This window comes from Anolis carolinensis, chromosome 2 (assembly GCF_035594765.1).
Source record: "Anolis carolinensis isolate JA03-04 chromosome 2, rAnoCar3.1.pri, whole genome shotgun sequence".
NCBI classification, from domain to species: Eukaryota; Metazoa; Chordata; class Lepidosauria; order Squamata; family Dactyloidae; genus Anolis; species Anolis carolinensis.
The window spans coordinates 150,120,560-150,144,155 of record NC_085842.1 but is presented as its reverse complement, the minus strand read 5'-3'; the positions used below and the strand labels follow the sequence as shown (position 1 = coordinate 150,144,155).

The 23,596-nt window shown below is 46.7% G+C and overlaps 1 protein-coding gene across 3 annotated transcripts in view; it reads left to right on the top strand.

Moving 5' to 3' along the window:
* bahcc1 (BAH domain and coiled-coil containing 1) overlaps positions 1–23,596 on the top strand; it is a 139,249-nt gene that overhangs the window by 686 nt on the left and 114,967 nt on the right. For 2 of the 3 annotated variants that reach the window (XM_062970826.1, XM_062970822.1), the window contains exon 1: positions 281–417. The exons of the other annotated variant lie outside the window; for it this stretch is intronic. The gene's annotated coding sequence lies outside the window, so the exon portion shown is untranslated. Of the gene's footprint in view, positions 1–280; positions 418–23,596 lie in introns of those variants that run through there. 3 annotated transcript variants of the gene reach the window in all.

Here is a 23,596-nt window from a genome sequence, read left to right as displayed (position 1 = left end):
CGGGGAGAGAGGGGCCGCGGAGCCGGAGCCAAGGCAGGGCCCACGCCGGCGCCGAGTAGCAGCAGCAGCAGCAGGAGGAGGAGGAGGAAGAAGGGCGGAAGAGTTGGGGGTCTCTGCCACACACACACGCACACACACCAAATCCTCCCGTTTCCGCCTGGTAGGGAGAGAAAGGGAACTCCAGTGAAAGGAGAGCGAGCACGTCTATATTAAAGGGGGAATTGCCAGAGAAAGAGAGAAACCTCCCACCTGTCTTCCGAGAGAAGCCTTTTTCCCAACCCTGGATTGGAGCCTCTCTCCCCGCTGCCCCACATTTTCTGCAGCGAAGTGGATATTCCCCCCTCCTTCCCCCTCCTTTTCGGCGTTTTGTTTCTGCGGTTTGTTAAACAGAACTTTGACCCAGGAAAGCGGCGATCTGTAAGTAATTGTTTTGTCTCGATTTGCTCTCATTGTTTGTCTTTGTGGAGCCTCTCTCTCTCTCCCTCGCCTTCGCCTCTCCTTCGGCGCGTCCTCCTCCTCCTCCGCGTCCCTTCCCCTGAATGGCCGCCTTCTTCGGGGAGATTTCATTCCAAGGCCAAGCAAATGGATCTACACTGGCCAATAATGCAGCCCGAACTGCATTATCTGGGCAGTGGAGACCACACAACCATATAACCCAGAATATCGGCAGAAAATCCTCCAAGATCTGCTTTGAACTGGAATATCGGAGTCCACACTGCCAAATATTCCAATTCAAAGCAGATAATGTGGGATTTTATTCAGCTGTGGGCACAGGTCTATAGACTGCACTATTGGGCCTTCCTTCCCCGACCCACGAATCATTTCCCTTTCCCTCCCCCCCGCCCCCGGCGTCCAGACCCACTTCTCCTCCATCCCTGTAATTTAAAAAAAACAAACCCTCCTTGCAGATTATTCTCCTGGAAACCCCCAACCAAAAGCCTCTTCTCCAGGAGACGTGGATTTATTTTAGAGCGGAGCAAAACTCCTTCCAAAACGCAACTCCTTCCAGGCGCGATTATCCCCAGAAACTTTGACTCAAGGCGGGTAAATCAACAATGTCTTCGCCCCCCAGTTCAAGCTCCATGTTTGGAAAAGATTAAAAGGTCTTCTGTACCCGGGCCGTGAAACCTTGGAAAGAAAAAGAACCGAGGCCCCACAGATCCTTCTTTTAGAAAACCCAGTCGGCGCCGCGCTGAGATATCTTTTGGTCTGTTGCTCTTTGGGACTTGGCTGCTCGAGGGTCTCCCACCGTTTTCCAGGGCTCCTTCCACACAGCTGAACAAAACCAAACATTTTTTGCTGTCAACTGGAATATATGGCAGTGTGGACTCAGATATCCAAAGCAGACCTTGTGGGATTTTCTGCCTTGATATTCTGGGTTATATGGCTGTGTGGAAGGGCCCCAGGAGGCCTTGAAGGTTAGGAAACATGCCCTTGGTTAGAGTTGAAAAACAAGCAAAAAGAATGCCCATCAAAGCAGATCTAGAACAAGATGCATTTTAGAAGGAAGGGTGTTGTTGGGAGTTTTCCCCCCTTCTTCCTTAAAATATATTTTGTCTTTTCCGGTGAGAGACTTTGCTCCAACGCTGGCTTTCCTGCTGTGAATCTTACTAACCTTCTTGAACCTCCTCGGGAAATAAATCCCAATATATTCTCGTTTGGTTTTATTCCTGGGCGCATCGATTTGGGGAGGCAGCCTCGAGAAAGAGATTTCGGGCTCAAACAGGAAAGGAAAGGAAAAGAAAGGGAGAGGCAGTATGAAAGGAGGCTTTTCCGTCGTTTTGGCGAAAGACTGTGTGGAAAAGTTGCCTCTAAATCTCGCCTTCGCACGTTCTTTTTGGAAAATAAGGAACCCAGTTTTAAATTTACTTGGAAAAACCCTTTTAAAAAAACCCTCTTTGATTGCTGCAATGCTAGCTTGTTGTTTTTATTGTTATTTTTCCAGGCCTGTTTTCAAGGCCGGCTCCTTTCCTCCTCGGGAAAATCCACTGCTTTGTTTGGGGCCTAGCTTTGTTTCCCTCTGGAAGCCAGAAAGAGCCGTTAACAATGACGCGAGTCCTTTCTCAGAAGTAACTTCATTGGGATTGAGGAACGGTGTGGCCAGATTCACGTTACAATTACCAATTTATTTAAAATGGGGGCCGGACTCCTGAGGAAACGGGCCTTTCCTGGCTCTGCCAAAACAAATGGAGGGAGAAAGGGGGATGTGGAAAATCTTGTAAACAAGCAGGGCTTGAGACATTCTTACCCAGAGAATATATATAGATATGTGCGTGCGTGTGTGTGTAGATAGATAGATAGCAATATACAATCCCTCTGGTTTGTATATTATGTATATAATGCAATATACAATCCCTCCTCCTCTTTTCCTTCCTTTCTTCAAATCACATTACTCCAGGACCCCGCCGCTCGAGCTTCTATCTATCGATAGCTTCACAAATTCGGCACAGAAAGTATATTCCTGCTAGGGAAGGAGATAGATTTGTCCAACGATTTTTAATTAAAGGGATTGACTTTCCTGTTAACAAAAGAGGGAACGAAGAGCCCGGCTGGCGAGGAGGGAGCGGCGAAGAGGAGGAGGAGGAAGAGGGAGCCGTCCTCCGATCCAGGCGCCCCTTTTGTCTCGCTCCGCTGTGAGATCCCTTTCCGTCCCCGGTGGGATCTGCTTTCGTCCTGGGAAGAGAATCAGAGGGGTATTTCTCCCCTTGGACAGCCCCCCTTCCCTTTCCTCGCCTCCTGTTTAGGTCAAAAATGGTGGAAAGGGCTATTTTATTATTATTATTCGTCGCCTTCTCCTTTCCCCGTTTCACAATGCATCCAGCCAGCAGAGGAGCGAGGCTTGGTTTCCAAGGCAAGCGAGGCCACGCTTTCCACGACGAGTCTGGCCCCGGGATCAGGAGGAGAGGAAAGGGAGGAAGGGAAGGAGACCGGGAAGATGGCGCCTCCCCGGCCAAGGGGACAGGGCTTCTCTGGCTTGAAACGTGGGCTTCTTTCTCTCCGTCTCGGAAGGGAAGCCCTGGGTTCCTCCAGGAGGCGGGAGAGAAAGGGAAAGAGAGCTATTGAGGACCCTTCCACACAGTCCTATATCTCAGAATATCAAGGCAGAGAATCCCACATTATCTGAGTATGGACTCAACATCAAAGCAGATATTGTAGGATTTTCTGCCTTGATATTCTGAGATATAGGGCTGAGTGGAAGGGCTTTGGGTCCCTCCGAACCCTCGTTTCGTCCCGTATCCTGGGATAGACACGGCTTCTCTGCCTTGAAACGTGGGCTTCTTTCTCTCCGCCTCGGAAGGGAAGCCCTGGGTTCCTCCAGGAGGCGGGAGAGAAAGGGAAAGAGAGCCCCGGGGTCCCTCCAAACCTTCTTTTCGTCTCGTATCCTGGGACAGGGCTTCTCTGACTTGAAACGTGGGTTTCTTTGGGCCCTTCCACACAGCCCTATATCTCAGAATATCAAGGCAGAAAATCCCACAATATCTGCTTTGATATTGAGTCTATACTCAGATAATGTGGGATTTTCTGTCTTGATATTCTGGGATATATGGCTGTGTGGAAGGGCCCTTACTCTCCGCCTCAGAAGGGAAGCCCTGGGTTCCTTCAGGAAGCGGCAGAGAAAAGGAAAGAGAGCTTCTGAGCCTCTCCAAACCCTCGTTTCGTCTCCTGCCCTGAGACAAAGCTTCTCTGACTTGAAACGTGGGCTTCTTTCTCTCCGCCTCGGAAGGGAAGCCCTGGGTTCCCCCAGGAGGCGAGAGAGAAAGGGAAAGAGAGCTCCTGGGCCCCGCCAAGCCCTCGTTTCGCCTCCTCCGTGCCCTGCGCATCGAAGCCAGAGCGGGGGTTTGGTCTGAGAAGGCGCCGGGAGCCGCGGCACAAAAGGCAGCCGAGGAGCTCCACAGCCCGGCTTCGCCTTCTGCCTCTTTTCAGGGAGTAAGCGGGCGTGAAAGGAAGGCCAGGCTTGCTTTCTCCCGGCTGTTCCTTTGTTTATCCCACTTTTCTCTTTCTTTGGGACTCCCTTTGGACCGAAGGGCTCCTCTTTGTCCCCTGCCAGGGACTCTACTTCCAAGGGCACCTACCTCCGTGGGATGGACTCTCCTTCAAGGCCGGAAAGGAGAGCTTGGAGGGAAGGAAGGGTCCACCCCCCCCACCCCCCCCAAAAAAGGCTTTCGTTCTTAGGGCCCTTCCAGAAGTGGCAGAAAATCCCACAATATCTGCTTTGAACTGGGTTATCTGAATCCACACTGCCATATATTCCAGTTCAAAGCAGAAGATGTGGGATTTTATTCAGCTGTGTGGAAGGGGCTTCACAGAACGCCCTCGCTGGGAAATAGAAGAAACGTGCAATACACATATACACCTAGATCTAATCATCTATTCACATCTATTCATGCTCCAGTATATGTATAAAATCACCGAAATGAAATGTGTGCCTGGTCCAATTTCCCCAGTTACAATACTGATATGTGTGTGTGTGTGAGAGAGAGAAAGGCCCCATCTACACTGCCATGTAATGCAGTTTCAGAATGCAGAGTGCATGATATTGCAGCGTAGATTCGTCTAACGCAGTCCAGTCCAGTGCATTATATGGCGATGTAGATGGGGGCGGGGGGGGGGAATTTTGCCCGCATGTGGGGCGTGGAAGCGTTTTGGAAAGAGGAAAAGAGCACTCCTTTTCCAAGGGGAAAAAAGATATCCTGCCTTTCCAATGGGAATCCATTGATCCTTCACAGGAATCATGCAAATAACACGTCGGGCTGCGCGCATGCCTTGGCCTCTCTCTTTCTCGCAGACACACAGACACAGGGTGTGTTCGTCTTTCACCAGCAATTTGGAGCAAACCCTCGCCGGTGTTTTTTTATTATTATTACAGAGCCGTGAAGTAAGGCTTCCTTTCTGAAAAGAGTTTCCAGCTTCTCAGTAAGAGTGAAATGGGTTTTCTGGGAGTTTTCACAGGGCCACTAGTTGGGTCCTCTCTTTTCTTCTCTGTCTTTCTCAAGCCCCATCCACAGGGCCATATAATGTAGATGAATTGCCCTGAACTAGATTATATGAGTCTACATTGCCATATTAACCTGCACTCTGAATCTGCATTATATGGCAGTGTAGACGGGGCCACACACACAATCCCTTCCTCCTCACACTCTTCTGCCTCTCTGGACACTTTCTCATTCTCTCACAAGCACAATCAGTCCTTTAGTCTCTCTCTCACACAAATGCAATCATCATCTTCTGTCTCTCATAGAACTACAATATCATTCACTAGTATTATTGTTATTAATATGAATTATTATTCATTCAGTATTTTAAAAACTCTGAATCAGAACAGTAAATCAAGAACAACACTCTAAAAATGGGAATTCCAGATATGAAACAATCAGGGCCAGTTAACACCTCCCAACAAAGGATTCCCCCAGAAATCATATTTCCCAACCTGGAATTTCTACAGATGTATAAACCCCACTTTCCTAGTTTCCAACAACTCAAATCTTTGAGGATGCCTGCCATAGTTGTGGGTGAAACCTCAGGAGAGAATGCTTCTAGAACATGGCCATACAGCCTGGAAAACTCGCAGCAACCCAATCATTCATTCTCTCGCACATGATGTACAATTCTGATCTTTCCCACTCTCTCATAGGCGATCATGTTATCTTCCATATTCTCTCTCACACACACATACCATCAGTTCTCTCACACAGAATCACAATATCATTGATTCGTTTTCTCTCATAGGCATTCACAATATTTCTCTCTTACATACAGTTGCAATATCCTCCATTCTCTCTTTCTGTCTCTCACACAATCTTTGTCTTTATCTCACACAGTCACAGCCTCTCATCTTCTCTGGCACACAACTACAATATATTTCATTCTCTCTCTCTCTCTCTCTCTCTCTCTCACACACACACACACACACACACACACACAATCTCTCCCTCATTTTCTCTCACAGCCACCACACCATTGATTCTTTCTCTCCCACACACCTTAATTTTTCTCTTAGTGCAATTACAATATCCTGCATTCCCTCTTGCACACACAGAGAATATTAATATTTCTTTCACACACAACCACAATCTCATTTTCTTTCACACAAAACCACAATCTCATTTTCTCACACACAAACCACAATACTATTACAGTAGAGTCTCGCTTATCCAACATAAATGGGCCGGCAGAACGTTGGATAAGCAAATATGTTGGATAATAAGGAGAGATTAAGGAAAAGCCTATTAAACATCAAATTAGGTTATGATTTTACAAATTAAGCACCAAAACATCATGTTATACAACAAATTTGACAGAAAAAGTAGTTCAATACACAGTAATGCTATGTAGTAATTACTGTATTTACGAATTTAGCACCAAAATATCACGATGTATTGAAAACATTGACTACAAAAATGGGTTGGATAATCCAGAACGTTGGATAAGCGAGTGTTGGATAAGTGAGACTCTACTGTACTTCTCTCTCACACACACACACACACACACTCACACATGCACCATATTTATTTTCCCACAATCACAATACTTACTCTCACACACACATTCTCAATCTTCATCTCTCTTGCACACCCTTGCAATATCAGTCCTTCTCTCTCACGCACACACAGAATGACACACTCCCCCTTTCTCTCTCTCATACAGTCACAATCCAGAATATTTGTGGGATATTTGCTTTTCCACAAATCAGGGATATCTTTCATTCTCTCTCTCAAACACACATACAATCACAATCTTGATCTCATTCTCTGTGTGTGTGTCTCTCCCCCTCAGGGCCTTCCCTTTACAGGACAATAAAAGTAGTTCAGCAGCAGAGCATCTGCCTCTTTCTCCCCCAAAGGAGGCCCTTTTCTGCTCCCCAAAGAGGATCACTCCTCTCCCTTCTCCATCGCCCCTCTTTTGTGCTTGTCTGTGAGCATGCCTGGGAAGGGGGGCACCTTCCCCCCCCACTCCCCACTTCATCCCAAAGCCTGAGAAGAGGGGTGTCTGGTGTTCCCCCAAAAGTGCATTGCTGGTATCTCTCCCTTGAGTCTCCCTCCCTCTCTCCCCTCCTGGCACCAATCTTAAGGAGGTGTTACTCCAAACAGGCCCCCTTTGGACGTGTCACAACATGTTTGCGGGAACGTGTCTCTCTCTGTCATGTGTCCCCCACCCCTCCTTGCACCTTTCCCCAAATCTTGCTTGGATTATCTTGTCTCGCCTGGAAAAGGGTGGGTGACAACCCTGATGGGGAGCAATATTATTTCTATATTTGCAGCTAGTGCTAGCGGGCACAGGAAGCGCTGGGCACAGGAAAGGTCCCTGGGATCTTGGGATCTTCTCTGCCAAAATGCAGCCTTGGCACCGAGACGCAGTGATGCCGTCTGGGGCCATTTATTTCACTTTTTGAAATAACATGTACCACCCTTTCCATGAATGCCTCCGCAAATCTGGTCACCTTGCCGCCTGCCCAAGCTCCAGGTTTATCATGATATCTTCCCCTTTGTACAGAATGGTCTGTCTGTAGGTCTGTCTTTTGGTCCCATAATTACCCGTATATACTAGAGTATAAGCCAACTCCACTATAAGCAGAGGCACCTAATTTTACTACAAAAAAAACTGAAAACTTATGGACTCCAGTATAAGAGAAGGGTGGGTAATGCAGCAGTTACTGGTAAATTTCAGAAATAAAAATAAAAATTGATACCAATAAAATTACATTAATTGAGGCATCAGTAGATTAAATATTTTTGAATATTTACACAAAATTATAAATTAAGATAATAAGACTTGAATAAGATAAGACTGTCAAACTCTGATTACCTATATACTCGAGTATAAGACTACCTGAATATAAGCCAGCCAGGACTCTCACTCAAGTATAAGGGGGGGGGGGGGGTTCGGCCCTAAAAGGGGTTGAAAACTTGGCTTATACTGGAGTATATATGAAATAGGGCAAGAGGGAGCTCTGGGTCCCTTTTATTCAACTCACCCTCATGTAACCCAGATGGGCCCATTCTTGACCATAACCTCTTATACTTTCAGTGTGTGAACACACCAAAAGGGTCTGGCTACTAGTATTAAAAAACTCTAAAATCAGGATAGTAAATAATGAACACCACTCAGAAAACAGGAATTCCAGACACGAACGAATCAGGACCAGCTAACACCTCCCAACAAAGGAGCCCCCAGGCAGTAAGCGGCCAGACCTTGAAGCTGAAAAACTATTTAATGCTAATCAAGGTGGCCAATTGCAACATTCACACCTGGGCATTCTTTCTCCCACCCTGGACATTCCACAGATATAGAAACCTCCCTTGCCTAGTTTCCAACAGATCTCACAATCTCTGAGGATGCCTGCCCTAGATGTAGGTGAAACATCAGGAGATAATGCTTCTGGAACATGGTCTTAGAGCCTGGAAAATTCCCAGCAACCCAGTGATTCCGGCCATGAAAGCCTTCCACAACACAGGAGGATATATTTAGCAAGAAATTATATCTAAAGATTTGGGACTCTGAAATGAAAAAGAACAACAACAACCTACTCTAACAAAGAGGTTTTCGCTGCTTTGGGATCCTTCTGTGAAGGCCAATGCAAGGTTCCTAACTCCCCCCCCCCCCCCCCAAGACACATGTACTGTATTTTGGAAACGTTCCTGTGAGTGTTCATTGTGAGTCTGTATTGGAGAAGGCCGCCTGGGATGGCAAAGCTCTTTCGTGCGCGTTTGAATACAGGCCCTAGAGGTGCCCAAGTGGAGGCTAACATCTTGTGTATGTGCAACGGGCGAGCCATTACGCTTCTCGGCGCAGAGCATTACAGTTCTTGTTGAGCAAAGATCGCCCCCTTTATTTATTCAAAGGGGGGAGAAAATAATCCCTCTTTGCTCTATGCAACCCCCCACACAGCCCCAAACCCCAGAGTCGCAAGGGTTCTTTGGAGATTGCCAAAGTGCCTTGACCATTTCGGCCTCTCTCCCGCCATCCACTCTCTCCTCACGGATGAACCTGTGTGTCAGTTTTATATACTGTACAAAGATTGAGGTTAGAAGCCTTGCTTTCGGCTGCAGCTCGGTGGAAAGACATATAAATGCGTCTCCCCCCTCTTCCTCTGATTCTGCCCCTCTTTCCCTCATCATGTCCGAAGGTAGATGATTCCTGGCTCTGGTTGGATTGGAAGAAGGAAAAGAGAAATATCTCTCAGATCAGGACTCTTTAGCTTGGTCCTCTGGGCCTGTTTCTCTTCGGAAGACGCGCTTCCCGTCCTCAGAGGGGAATGAGGCGCAGACCTCAGAAGGAAGGCGACCTTTCTTTCCCTCTTCCCCCTCTCTCTCCTCCCCGCGAAAGAGGGCGAAAGGGATTCTCCACGCCTTGGACGCTTTCCAGGAGGAGGAGGAGAAGGAGGAAGAGGAAAAGGAAGAAGAGAGGGAGGAGGAAAAAGAAGAGGGGGTTTCGGTCGCCTTCTTTCTGCCCCGAGAGGGAATGGCTTGGAGTCTCCCTGTTTCCTCTCCCACCCATCCCCAGTTCCCTTCTATTCTGGAAGGACGCTTCAGTCTTCCTTTCGCCTGAAGGGCGGGAAAGGGCTCAAATAGGTCTTGTCGAAGGCTTTCATGGCCGGAATCACTGCGTTGCTGTGAATTTTCCGAACTGTATGGCCACGTTCCAGGAGCATTATCTCCTGAAGTTTCGCCTGCATCTATAGCAGGCATACTCAAGAGGTGTGAGGTTTGTTGGAAACTAGGCAAGGGCGTTTTATATCTCTCTGAAAGGTCGAGGGTGGGAAAAAGATCTCTTGTCTGTTGGAGGCATGTGTGAATGCTGCAATGTATCACCTTGATTACTATTGAAAAGCCTTGTAGCTTCAATTCCTGGCAGATTCCTACCTGGGGGAATACTTTGTTGGGAGGTGTTAGCTGACCCAGATTGTTTCATGTCTGGAATTCCCCTGTTTTCTGAGTGTTGTTCTTTATTTATTGTCCCGATTTTAGATTTTTTTTAATATTGGTAGCCAATTTTAATGATTTTCATGGTTTCCCCCTCTCTGTCGAAATTGTTCACATGCTTGTGGATTTCAATGGTTTCTCTGTGTAGTCTGACATGGTTTTTGATAAAGTGATCCAGCATTTCTGTGTTCTAAAATAATATGCTGTGTCCAGGTTGCTTCATCAAGTGCTCTGCTGACTTCTCTGGTTAAGTGCCTTTCATGTTCCTTGATTTGAGTTTGGGCAATGCTGCGTTTGAGGACACAGAAATGCTGGACCAACTCTCACAACCGCCATGTCAGACTATACAGAGAAGCCATTAAAATCCACAAGCATGTGGACAATTTCAACAGGAAGGAGGAAACCATGAACGTGAACAATACCTGGCTACCAGTATGAAGAAACTCTAAAATCAGGACAGTAAATAAAGTTCAACACTCAAAAAACGGGATTCCAGACAGGAAACAATCAGGGCCAGTTAACACCTCCCAACAAAGGATGCCCCCAAGCAGGAATCAGCCAGGCTTTGAAGCTGCAAGACTTTTCAATGCTAATCAAGGTGATCAATTGCAGCATTCACACACCAACAGACAAGAGTTCTTTCTCCCACCCTGGACATGCTACAGATATAGATAAACCCCTCTTGCTTAGTTTTGAACAGACCTCAAAACCTCTGAGGATGCCTGCCATAGATGCGGGCGAAATGTCAGAAGAGAATGCTTCTGGAACATGGCCAGGAAAACTCACAGCAACCCAGTGATTCCGGCCATGAAAGCTTTTGCTCAAAGAGGTGTTTTGAAGAGAATGTTAAGCCATCCACTCCCCGGCTTTCCTTTAAGCCAGGTGGGGTTCCGCTATGAAGCACCTCCACACAAAAGAGCCACCCAGAACCAGGATCCCGGCTTAGAGAAGAGAGGAAAAGGGGGGCTCCTGATTACAAAACGCCGCCTCCCTCCAAACTGGGCCAGGCCTGGCTCGGACTCGCCGCCCAAGTGGGATCCTTGGAGGGCTTTCCATCCAGGTCCCTGCAGAGAGGAGCACATGGATTATTCCCCTTTCCCCTCCCCCCGCCTACCAAACCCGGGTGGGGGGAGGGGAGTCGGGGGCTTGGGTTTGGTGTGTGGTTTCTTTTCTTCTCCTGTGTTGTTTCTTCTTCTTCCTCCTCCTCCTCTTCTTCTTCTTTTCTCCCTCTCCCCCCTTTGTAATCCTCCAGTAGTCTGTTTTTTAACAAGTAATATAAAACAGGGCATGTTCCGCGCGGGGCGATTGGCAGCCAAGGCGCAGCACGTGCTCGCTCCCCCTCCCCACGCAGGAGAAGGGTCGCGGGGGGGGGGGCTTTAACCAGGTCTGGGCGGCCTCTTGGAACAAATAAAGGCGGACAGGCCGGGACACCCCCCCCCCCACTCCGCCTCGCTTTCCTCCCTTCACTGTCCGGATCGTTTTGCCTTTGGCCTCCGCAGACCAGGCGCAACTTTTGGCTCCGAGTCTTTGTGGTGGTTGTTGTTGTTGTTCACAGAACTCAAGAGACAGAAAGGGAGAGAGGTGTGAGTCTGGGCTCAGCTCCTTCCTTTCCTATTTTTGTTTAATTTTTTTTTGAGAGGTTGCTAAGTGTGTCCCTCTGCCCCGAAGAAGTCCAAGAGCAACTCTCCCAGAAATGGTTCCCAATTTGTTGTCGAAGGCTTTCATGGCCGGAATCATTGGATTGCTGTGAATTTTCGGGGCTGTATGGCCATGTTCCAGAAGCATTCTTTCCTGAAGTTTCGCCTGCATCTATAGCAGGTAGCCTCAGAGGTTGTGAGGTCTGTTGGAAACTGGACAAGTGAGGTTTATATATCTGTGCAATTTTCAGGGTGGGAGAAAGAACTCTTTGTCTGTTGGAGGCAAGTGTGAATTCTGCAATTAATCACCTTGAAAAGCCTTGCAGCTTCAAGGTCTAGCTGCTTCCAGCCTGGGGGAATCCTTTGTTGGGAGGTGTTAGCTGCCCCTGGTTGTTTCAAGTCTGGGATTCCCCTGTTTTCAGAGTGTTCTTTATTTACTGTCCTGATTTTAGAGGTTTTTAAATACTGGTCTCCAGATTTTGTTCATCTTCATGAACAAACTCTTTCGTGGACAAGTCTCTCACTTGCACATACAATGATCATCTTCCATCTCTCACAGAACTGCAATATCATTCATCATTATTAGTATTATTAATAATATTAATGTTAATATTATTAATATTATTGTTATTACTAATATAAATTATTATTCATCCAGTATTAAGAAAACTCAAAAATCAGAACAGTAAATAAAGAACAACACTCTGAAAACAGGGGAATCCCAGACATGAAACAATCAGGGCCAGCTAACACCTCCCAACAAAGGATTCCCCCAGGCAGGAAGCGGCTAGGCCTTGAAGCTGCAAGGCTTTTCAATGCTAATCAAGGTGGTTAATTGCAGGATTCACACTTGCTTCCAACAGACAAGAGTTCTTTCTCCCACCCTGAAAATTGCACAGATATATAAACCCCACGTGCCCAGTTTCCAACAGACCTCACATCCTTTGAGGATGCCTGCTATAGATGCAGGCGAAACTTCAGGAGAGAATGCTTCTGGAACGTGGCCCCGAAAATTCACAGCAACCGAGTTTCCAAATCGCTCCTTATCCGAACAATGGATGGGGGCCCAAAACAATTGCGTGTTGAACCGGCGACGTCCAATTTGCCCCAATGTGAAGCCTGGCCTCTCCCAGCCCTTATTAGGCAATTATTGAGCGTGCTGCGTTAATCCATAATTTTATTGAACATCCTGGAAGTGGGGTTTCTGGGGAGGGGGTTGGGCTTTGCCCCCTCCTTCCTTTCTTTATTCCTTGCTCTCCCCCTCTCTCTTTTTCCAGATGGGAAGAGATTAAATTGCAATATTTTAACACTTTTCCCCAGAGTAAGAAGGTTAGCCAGGGTCTGAGAATTTAAAAGGGCTGCATATTCATTGGGATGTTGGCGTGTTGGCTTCCTTGGGGCCAAGGCGGGGAGGGAAATCGGCCATTTCCTCCGGCGCAGACCCAGGCTTGAGGTGAAGGAAGATGGCTCAGGGACAAAGAATGGGAGGGCCAAGGGGGGTGCCCGTTGGCCCAAATCCCCGGCCAAACAGGAAGCCGGAGCGTGGCCTCCATCTGAAAACACTGGAGGGGGACGATCCATAAACAACAACAACAGCCAAGCACACTCGAAGCAGACCAGGCGCCCCAAAGATAGGACAAAAAGAGCCCCCGGGATCCCTGCCCCGAGGAGGTTGCAGTGGAAGGGCGGTCTCATTCTGCGTTCAGAATATGCACATTGTCTACAATGTGTGCTGCCCTCAGGGGGAACATCCAAGAGGGAGCATCTACACTGGAGAATGAATGCGGTTTGAGCAACTTTCGGTGCCCTGGCTCAAAACTATGTAACCCTTTGTCCTTTGGTGAGGCATCCACACTCTTTGGAAGACCGGGATAAAGATTTTGAGCCTTGGCCCTTAAAGTGGTGTCGAGTTGTCTTACTTCCATGGTGTAGATGCAAATATATATGGTGTGTGTGTGCATCTACACCATAGAAATAAGAGTGCTTGACACAACTTTAACAGCCAGGGTTCAAAATCTTTAGCCTTGCCTTCCAAAGAGTGTGGATATATGGTACAGATGTGTGTATATATGCATCTACATTGTATATATGCATCTACAACACACACACACACATATATGTACAGCATCTACACCATGTATATACACACACTATATATATATATATATATATATATATATATATATATATATATCTCCACACACACACATCTACACTATATACATATATATATACATGCATCTCCTATATATATGAGATGAATGTGTGTGTGTATGTATGTGTGTGTGTGTGTGTGTGTGTATATATATATATATGTGTGTGTGTGTGTGTGTGTGTGTGTGTATATACATATATATATACAGGAGCTCCGGTGGCGAAGTGCGTTAAAGCGCTGAGCTGCTGAACTTGCAGACCAAAAGGTCCCAGGTTCAAATCCCGGGAGCGGCTTGAGCGCCCGCTGTTAGCTCCAGCTCCTGCCAACTTAGCAGTTCGAAAACATGCAAATGTGAGTAGATCAATAGGTACCGCTCCGGCGGGAAGGTAACGGCGCTCCATGCAGTCATGCCAGCCACATGACCTTGGAGGTGTCTACGGACAACGCCGGCTCTTCGGCTTAGAAATGGAGATGAGCACCAACCCCCAAAGGCAGACATGACTGGACTTAATGTCAGGGGAAACCTTTATCTTTACAATATATATATATATATATATACACACACACACACACACACACACACACACACACTATGTATATACACACACCATATTCAGGTACACTATATATATGCATCTCTACACAACATTTATATATACACACGCATATATATATATATATATATATATATATATATATATATGCATCTACACCATATATATACACTACATGTATGTATCTACACCATATATATATTTTTATATATTCCCACACATATAGGGGTTCAGGATCCAGTCTGCGACCCGTTACCAATCATTTCAAAAGAGCCCCTTTTGGCGCAAATTGTCCAGCAGCCAGCTCTTCTCTGAAGCCTGCTCCTCCATGAAATGAGTAAGGGTGCATCTACCAGTGGTTTAGAAAAGCCCATCCAAATATCCCTGTGTGTAAAATCAGTCTCATTCATGTAAACAGAACTGAATAGAGAGTTCAGCTGCTTGCCTAAAACTCCACTTTGGTCGCCCGATCCTGAACTCGCCCTTCGGGTGAGTTGGCCAAAGGGAGAGAAAGAGAAAATGACGCCGATTTCATTTTGCTTTCGAGGCAGACCGCTTCCCCTCCTGCTCCAGGTCATTGTACTTCAGATTTGCTCTAGTCTTCCGAAAGACGTGGGCTTTGCTGCAGACCAAGCTGCTTGGGGAGGCGTGGGGTTTTTCAAAAAAGTTTATTTGTAGTTCTTGTATGCGTTGTTTGCAACTGCTTCCTCGAGAGTTGAGCCCGGTTTCCGTGGACCGGACCTAAAAGGCAAGGGGGGGGGGGCGGCAGCGTGGCTTTTCAATGTGAACCAAATCTTCTTAAAGTGTTCCGAGATAAACGAGCTTAATTCTCTCCAAGAGCGAGATGAACTTCGTGGCCAGGCGGAGAGGCGGCGCCCATTTTACTCCCGAGGAAGCCTACATGGGTGCTGTACGGTAGTGTCAATGGGACGCTTTGAACACTTGGAAAAGTATTATTGTTGTTGTTGTTATTACACAGCCCATGACTTGGTGACTTGTTTTTCGGCCTGTTCCTGGGATTGTTTGGGGAGCTGATTCAGAAAATTGTCTTGGATAGACCGCATCAGCTCTCGTTTCTTAGATATGGTTATCATGGGCAAACAGATAGATGGTAGATGGCATATGTTCTGCAACGATAAAACTAAAGCTGATAGGGGGAAACTGGTACCACGTTTGGAATCGGCATGTCAAGTATACCCAGAAATAGGACTAACATGTGAGGCACCAAAATGTCTGTTGACCAGTGATGATGATATTATTACTACTATTATTATTATGTGGAAAGTTTTCATGGAATCACTGGGTTACTGTGAGTTTTCCAGGCTGTCTTCCAGAAGCATTTTCTCCTGACTTTTCGCCTGCATCTATGGCAGGCATCCTCAGAGGTTGTGAGGTCTGTTGGAAAACTATGCAAGCGGGGTTTATATATCTGTGAAAGGTCCAGAATGGGAGCGAGAATTCTTGTGTGTTGGAGTCAGGTGTGAATGTTGCAATTAATCATCTTAATTAGCATTGCAAAGCCTTCCAGCTTCAAGGCCTGGCTGCTTCCTGCTTGGGGGAATCCTTTGTTGGAAGGTATTAGCTGGCAAGTGTGAATGGTTCAACTGGCCAGCTTGATTAGCATTGAATGGCCTTGCAGCTTCAAAGTCTGGTTTATTATTTATTATTATTATTATTGATAATTCTTAATATTTATTATTATTATTATTATTATTACTATTACTATTATTATTATTACTATTATTATTATGCGTCCACTATCTAGACTGGAAAGCAGCTCCTCTCTACCTTTACTTCCCCCCATTCCGCCCCCTATTTCCCCCCTTCGGACCTTGACGCCTCTAAATAACTAGCCCTGCAAATAAGTTGTTGTGCTTCCTATTGTTGTTTCCGTGGAAGGAGCCTTTCCTTCTGGCGATCTTCCCCAAGTCGACTCTAAATATTTATTTCTCCATGCATTATCTTTCCCTCCTTTTCTTTTCTTTGTGTGTGTGTGTGTGTGTGTGTGTGTGGAGGAAGTCTCAGAGATACCGAGGCGCTGCTCCTGTTTAAATTAAAAACATTTGTTAGCTTTGGACAGATTTTTTTAAAATGAAGCCTAGGCTGTAACTTCTGCTGAGGATCCAAAGGCGAAATGGCCTCCCCCCCCCCCCGCCTCCCTTCGCGAGGAAGACAAAATGATCTTTCACACATACACACACACATACACACACAGAGGGAGACACACACAACCCGGGCCAACCTTGTGTAAGTGAGCAGGCAGACGACGAGCGTCCTGGTAATTTGCCAGCAGACCTCTGGTTTATACACCAGTCCTGTCTGAAGTTATTTGCTGGAACAACTGTTTTGAAACAATAAAAAGAACAACCAGGAAACCCCCTTCCTCTCTCTCTCACACACACACCCGCACACACAGCACAACAAGGAACAACAAAGCCTCTCCTACTCGCCTTTAAGAAGGGAACTCGAGGAAGGGAGAGGTGAGGAGGGGGCTCTGAAGTCTGCTTTGCAAAGAGATCGATTAGGGGCGGGGAGAGGGACCTTTAATATCCTTTTTTAAAAAAAATAAAAGTCCGAGAGTGTGCGTTGGAGGGAAGGAAAGCTGCCTTTTATTCCTTTTCCCTCAAAATTCACAGACGGCAACTCTTAAAATGGTTCTGATTGGAAACGGAGGGTGGTGAATCCAACTAGGCGCTGCTTCGAAACGGGCGGTTCGGGCTTCTTTTGAACGCAGCCAAGGAGGGGCCTGGCCGGGGTCAGTTTCGTTTCTGAAGCCGCGCTTGGTCTTTCTTTCCCCCGACCGGCCAGCGCCTCGCCTCCAGTGGCTGCTCGGGAGGCTTCCCTCTCCCCTCAATAGTGGAAGGGAGGCCGGGCTCGCCTGTGAAGCCCTTCGGTGTGATTCCTCGTCCCTGCGAGGATATAGAGGGGGCCTCCGGGCACAGGTCATGGGGCGCCCACTCTCCAGCCTGTAGCAATGGGGGGGGGGGGGGGGCTCGTGTTTCTCATGAGAATGTATGCTTGTCTGTGTACCTCTATGAATGTATGTATTTGTATGTGTATGCTTATGTGTACACACATACATACATGCATACATAGACATATATAGAATGTGGGTTTGTGTGTACACATCTATGAATGCATGTATTTGCGTGTGTATCCGTGTGTACACATACATAGACATAGATTGTATATTTGTGTGTATACGTCTATGAATTTATGTATTTGTATGTGCATGCGTGTTTATACACACACAATACATACATACATAAACATAGAATATACGTTTGTGTGAATGTCTATGAATGTGTGCATTTGTATGTGTATGTGTGTATACACATACATACATAGACATAGAATATATGCTTGTGTGTGTACATGTCTATGAATGTATGCATTTGTATGTGTATGTGTGTATACACATACATACATAGACATAGAATGTATGCTTGTGTGTATATATGTCTATGAATGTACATTTGTATGTGTATGCCTATGTGTATGTGTGCATACACACACATGCATACATAGATGTAGATAGAATGTATGTTTGTGTGAATACCTTTATGAATGTATGTATTTGTATGTGTATGCTTATGTGTACACACACGTATACATGCATACATAGATATAGATAGAATGTAGGTTTGTATGTACACGTCTATGAATGCATGTATTTGTATGTGTATGCCTATGTACGTTTGTGTTTATATCTCTATGAACGGAAATATTTGTATTTGTATGTGTGTATATGCATCCACACATACACATGCATACATGCATAAACAATAGATAGAATGTATGTGTATAGTATACATCTATGAATGTATGTACAGTAGAGTTTCACTTATGGGCCAGAACATTGGATAAGCGAATATGTTGGATAATAAGGAGGGATTAAGGAACATCAAATTAGGTTAAGATTTTACAAATTAAGCACCAAAACATCATGTTATACAACAAATTTGACAGAAAAGGTAGTTCAATACGCAGTAATGCTATGTAGTAATTACTGTATTTACAAATTTAGCACCAAAATATCACAATGTATTGAAAACATTGACTACAAAAATGCGTTGGATAGTCCAGAATGTTGGGTAGGTATTTGTATGTGTATACGTGTATGTATACACACATAGACATGCATAGACAATAGATAGAATGTATGTGTGTATAACTCTATGAATGAATGTATTTGTATGTGTATGCACACATATACATACATATACATAGAATGTACGTTTGTGTTTATACGTCTATGAATGGAAGTATTTGTATGTGTATGCATGTGTGTATACACACCCATACACATGCATACATAGACACACACATGTTTGTGTCTATATGTATATGGAATACACACACACACATCTCCCCAAAGACAAGGCCTGGCGACCCTTGGCCTGAGCCTGCGGTGATGAATGGCGATGAATGGCGGGGCCAGTGTCAGTCACGCACCGCTTGGGTGACCGGGGACAATCCCCTCGGCCTTCGAGAAGCATTAATGACCCTTCCCTTCCCTCCAACCAGGGGTTCAGCACAAAACGCCACCTGAACGAAGGAAGGGGCATCCAACCTTCCCTCCAACCCCCTCCCCCCCCCCCCCCCAAGTTAGAGAAGAGAGACTTTCAACTGCTATCCATCCGCTAATGCTGGCGTTTTGTCATATTTTCAATATGCATCTCCCTGGCATCCTTGTTTTGATTTCCACCCAGGGCCACATTTGGCAAAGGGGCCCATTCCAGTTAGGAGGAGGAGGATCTTTAGGGGTTTAACATGAACGAAGTGTGACACCTCTTCAACCGCCAGGGCTCCACGCTATGGGGTCCTAGAAGTGCTCTTTGGCAAAGAAGGCCCCCTCAAAGTACAACTCCCACCACTCCATAGCATTGGATCTCGGCAATTCGAGTTTTCCACCGTTTTACAGTGTTGATGCCTTCCAGGATCCCATCCAAGCCAAAGAGGGAGTTCTTCTGGGGGAATTCTGCTCAAAAAGTGTCCCCTTTCTGATACTCCCAACCCCAGTTGGCACACCTTCCTACTTGGAAGTGGGTTTGAATGAGTTTTCCTTCTGAGTATTTCAGGGCCCTTTTTGCTTCGCCCAAAGTTGGGAAAATTCAAGACCACTGTAGTTTCTTCGAAGAATTACTACAAATTGGGTTGCTGTGAGTTTTCCGGGTTGTGTGGCCATGTTCTAAAAGCATTCTCTCCTGACTTTTCACCCTCGTCTATGGCAGGCATCCTCAGAGGTTGTGAGTTCTTTTGGAAACTAGTCAAGTGGGGTTTATATATCTGTGGAAGGTCCAGGGTGGGAGAAAGAACTCTTGACTGTTGCAGGGAAGTGTGAATGTTGATTAGCATTGAATGGCCTTGCAGCTTCAAAGCCTGGCTGTTTCCTGCTTGAGGGAATCCTTTGTTGGGAGGTGTTAGCTAGCCCTGCTTGTTTTATGTCTGGAATTGCCCTGTTTTCAGAGTGTTGTTCTTTATTTGATGTCCTGATTTTAGAGTTCTTTTCATACAGATTTTGTTCATTTCCATGGTTTCCTCCTTTCTGTTGAAATGGTCCACATGCTTGTGGATTTATAGGATTCCAGTCGAACCGGGGAGTTTTATTCCCAAGTAAATAAAATGTGTTTAATATCAAGCCTTGTTCACACGTGCTCGTTAGTGCCCAGTGTTTCAGTCCTCCCCTTGCAAGATAGGAAAACTGGGGCTAGCCCCTGTCCTTGCTCCTCTGGGCAGCTGGGAAAAGGAAAGGCCTTGAGCACTCGAGAAACAGCGAGAGTTTGGGAGCAGCGTCGCCTGGCTAGCATTTCGAGTGGAGACCCCATTCAAGGGGGGAAAACAGAGGGGCGTTTCGGCTTTCCTTTGCAGGGAGCCTCGGTGAAATGGAGCTGGCGTGTTCTGGGAAGAGGCGTTTTAAGGGCAGGCAGCAGGGAAGTCCCAGCGATGGGAATTACAACGACGAGGTGGGAAACGCCAGCTGCTTTTTCAAAACTCTCTTTCTTGCTTGCTCGTCCTTGATTTCGGAAGGATGGGCGAGACAGACCGAGGGATGGACAGACCCTGCCTCTTTCCTCGCAGTTCAGTGTTCAAATGTCCCCGCCATGTTCTTCTCTCCTGCCCCGAGAAGCGGGTCTTCCTGGAGCTGGCTCTCTTTCTTCCTGGCTGAATTCGGAGCAAGGGGAAGAGGAAGAAAGGCGCCCCTTTGGAGATCCCAGGATGCAGCTTTTCTCTTCCTTCGCCTTCCCCGCCTTTAGTCCTCCTTTCTCCTTGCTTGGCCCCCTTTGCAAGAGCCATTCGAGGCTGGTTCTACACCGCCCAAAACAACACCGTCTGCACTGCTTTGTATGGCCAGCGTAGAACCATGTAATACGGTTCAAAGGAGTTCCAACTGCATTACATGGTTCTACACCAGGCGTATGATGCAGCCCAAGGCATTATCTGCCCAAGAGGCAGGCCGGACTCAGGCTTCGAGGAATCCCTCCCTCCCTTACTACGATGGATCCCAGGCCCCTTCCACACAGCTGAATAAAATCCCACATTATCTGCTTTGAACTGGAATATATGGCTGCGTGGATTTAAATATCCCAGGTCAAAGCAGATATTGTGGGATTTTCTGCCTGGATATGGCTGTGTAGAAGGGCCCCCAGTTTCTCTCCTAATTTTCTTCTTATATTTAAAAAAACCTGAAACATTTGTATTTTCTTTTTGATATACCCATTGTTATGAGGTGTGTTTGTCCCTCTCCTGTGAAGTCACCCGGGGATAGACGCTGTCTCTTCTGGAATCACATCTACATTGACTCTTTAATGCAGTTTTAAACCGGAACCGAAGAAAGTAGTTTCGCCATGCAGATGGAAGTTATAATATAGTATAAGAGCGATTAGATAGGAAATCCTGGAACCAGTTTAAGGTACAGGTGGTATGGCACAAACCACAGAACAATGATGCGCATTAAGGGCTTTCTTTAGCGTGCTTTTGGGTGTGTGTGTATGGGGGGGGGGGGGGGGGGTCGGTGGTTTAGCCTCGAACTGCAATAAAAGGTCAGTATAGACGGGGCCTGGGCGGGCATTTCTCTCTCTGACTGCGCCAGTTTCATTGTGTCTACACTCACTAGGCTTAAAGAGAGGCCGATAATGTGTTCTGGAAGGCTTTCATGGCCGGAATCACTTGGTTGCTGTGAGTTTTCCGGGCTGTATGGCCATGTTCCAGAAGCATCTCTCCTGACATTTCGCCCGCATCTATGGCAGGCATCCTCAGAGGTTTTGAAGTTTCTTGGAAACTAGGCAAGGGGAACTTTATGTATCTGTGGAAGATTCAGGATTGGGAGAAAGAACTCTTCTCTGTTGGATGCTACTGTGAATGTTGCAATTAATCACCTTGATTAGCATTTAAAAGCCTTGCAGCTTCAAGGTCTGGCTGATTCCTGCCTGGGGAAATCCTTTGTTGGAAGGTGTTAACTGGCCCTGATTGTCTTATGTCTGGAATTCCACAGTTTTCAGAGTGTTGTTCTTTATTTATTGTCCTGATAATACTGGTAGCCAGATTTTTTTCATTTTCATGGTTTCCCCCCTTTCTGTTGAAATAGAAAGGGGAACATTTATCACTGTTTCATTCATAATAATAATCATTTTGATTATTATTATGAAAGATCAGGCCTTTTTACACTATAATCCCTAAAGCATTCACTACCCAAAATCAAAACTTTGGGCGGGGGGGGGGGGGATCGTCACCGCTGGTTCAAGGAACAGAATCTCTCCTTTCTCGGCAGCTTTGGACCCCTCTACACTGATCATTTAGTACTGTTCGAAACTTGCGGCCAGACAACAGACTCTCACCAACGCGGGAGAAAGAAAGAAAGAAAGAAAGAAAGAAAGAAAGAAAGAAAGAAAGAAAGAAAGAAAGAAAGAAAGAAAGAAAGAAAGAAAGAAAGAAAGCATTTAATGCGCATCTATTCTCTGTGGATTGTGCCATCACCACCCGGGCCTCAAGGCGGTTCTCTGCAATCGTTTGCACAGCGAAACCATTTACTCCAATACCGCTTGGAAACCGCATTAAATGGTCAGTGTAGAGAGGGCTCCACCTTCCGCCTCTCCTCTCTCCCAATATCATTCGATTTCGCCCCTCCGCTGAAATGAATATCGGCTTTGTCATCTACTATCTGTTTTGATTTACCTTGCGCTTTCCAGTCGATGAGGGGGGCTTTAATTTCTTTCTCTTTGGGCCTCCCTCCAAAACATCATCCCAGCAAGGATTCCCCGCGCGAGCGCGCAGACCCCCTCACGTGCGCGCGCCTCCCCCTCCTCCCCTCCCTCCCTCCGCTCTCCCCCGCGTTTCCTTTTGATCCTCTCCACTCTTTGACCTCCTTTTGGGGCTCCAGGGACGGTGGGCTCTGCCTCGAGGGGAGGGGGCTCTTTCTCCTTGTGTGTGTGTGTGTGTGCTGGAAACAGTCCCCGGCTTATCTCCTTTCATCAAACCAGCCCCGGGCCCCCTGCAAACCGCGGGGCCAGTAATTGCTTTTTTCAGGCAGCCCAGTGCGGACTGGCGAGCAGCCAATCAGCGCCTTGTTTACACTGGGTGATGGACAGCGGGCTGGGGCAGGGCCAACCAATCAGAGGCGCCGCCTGGAAGTGGGGGAGGGAGGGAGGGAAGACGGACAGGAGAGCCAGCAGAGCGGGGAGGGGAGCTGAAGGGAGGGGGCAGCGCCGGAGGGGAAGCCAAGGTTGACCCCTTCGTTGCCGGAGCAAAATCAGTGGGATTGTGGGCTGGGCGCAGAATGGTTTGTGTTTACTGCCTTCCTCACAGAATTCCAGGAGCAGAGATAAGCTTATGCCGGTGTGGAATTAACACTTTAGCCGCCATGGCCCAATGCTATGGGATCCTGGAAGTTGTAGCTTGACGGGGCAGGATGCATAATATTACATAATCAGCCCAGTGCCTATTAAAATTAAAGTACCCGTGTGGACTTCAATTAGACACCAATTTGTTGTTGAAGGCTTTCATGGCCGGAATCAAAGGGTTGCTGTGAGTTTTCCGGGCTGTATGGCTATGTTTCAGAAGCATTTTTCTCCTGGCGTTTCGTCTACATCTATGGCAGGCATCCTCAGAGGTTGTGAGGTCTGTTGGAAACTAGGCAAGTGGGGTTGTTTATATATCTGTGGAAGGTCCAGGGTGGGAGGAAGAACTCTTGTCTGTTTGAGGCAAGTGTGAATAGGCCACCTTGATTAGCACTGAATAGCCTTGTAGGTCCAAAGCCTGGGTGCTTCCTGTCTGGTGGAATCCTTAGTTGGGAGGTGTTAGCTGGCCCTGATTGATTCATGGCCATGTATC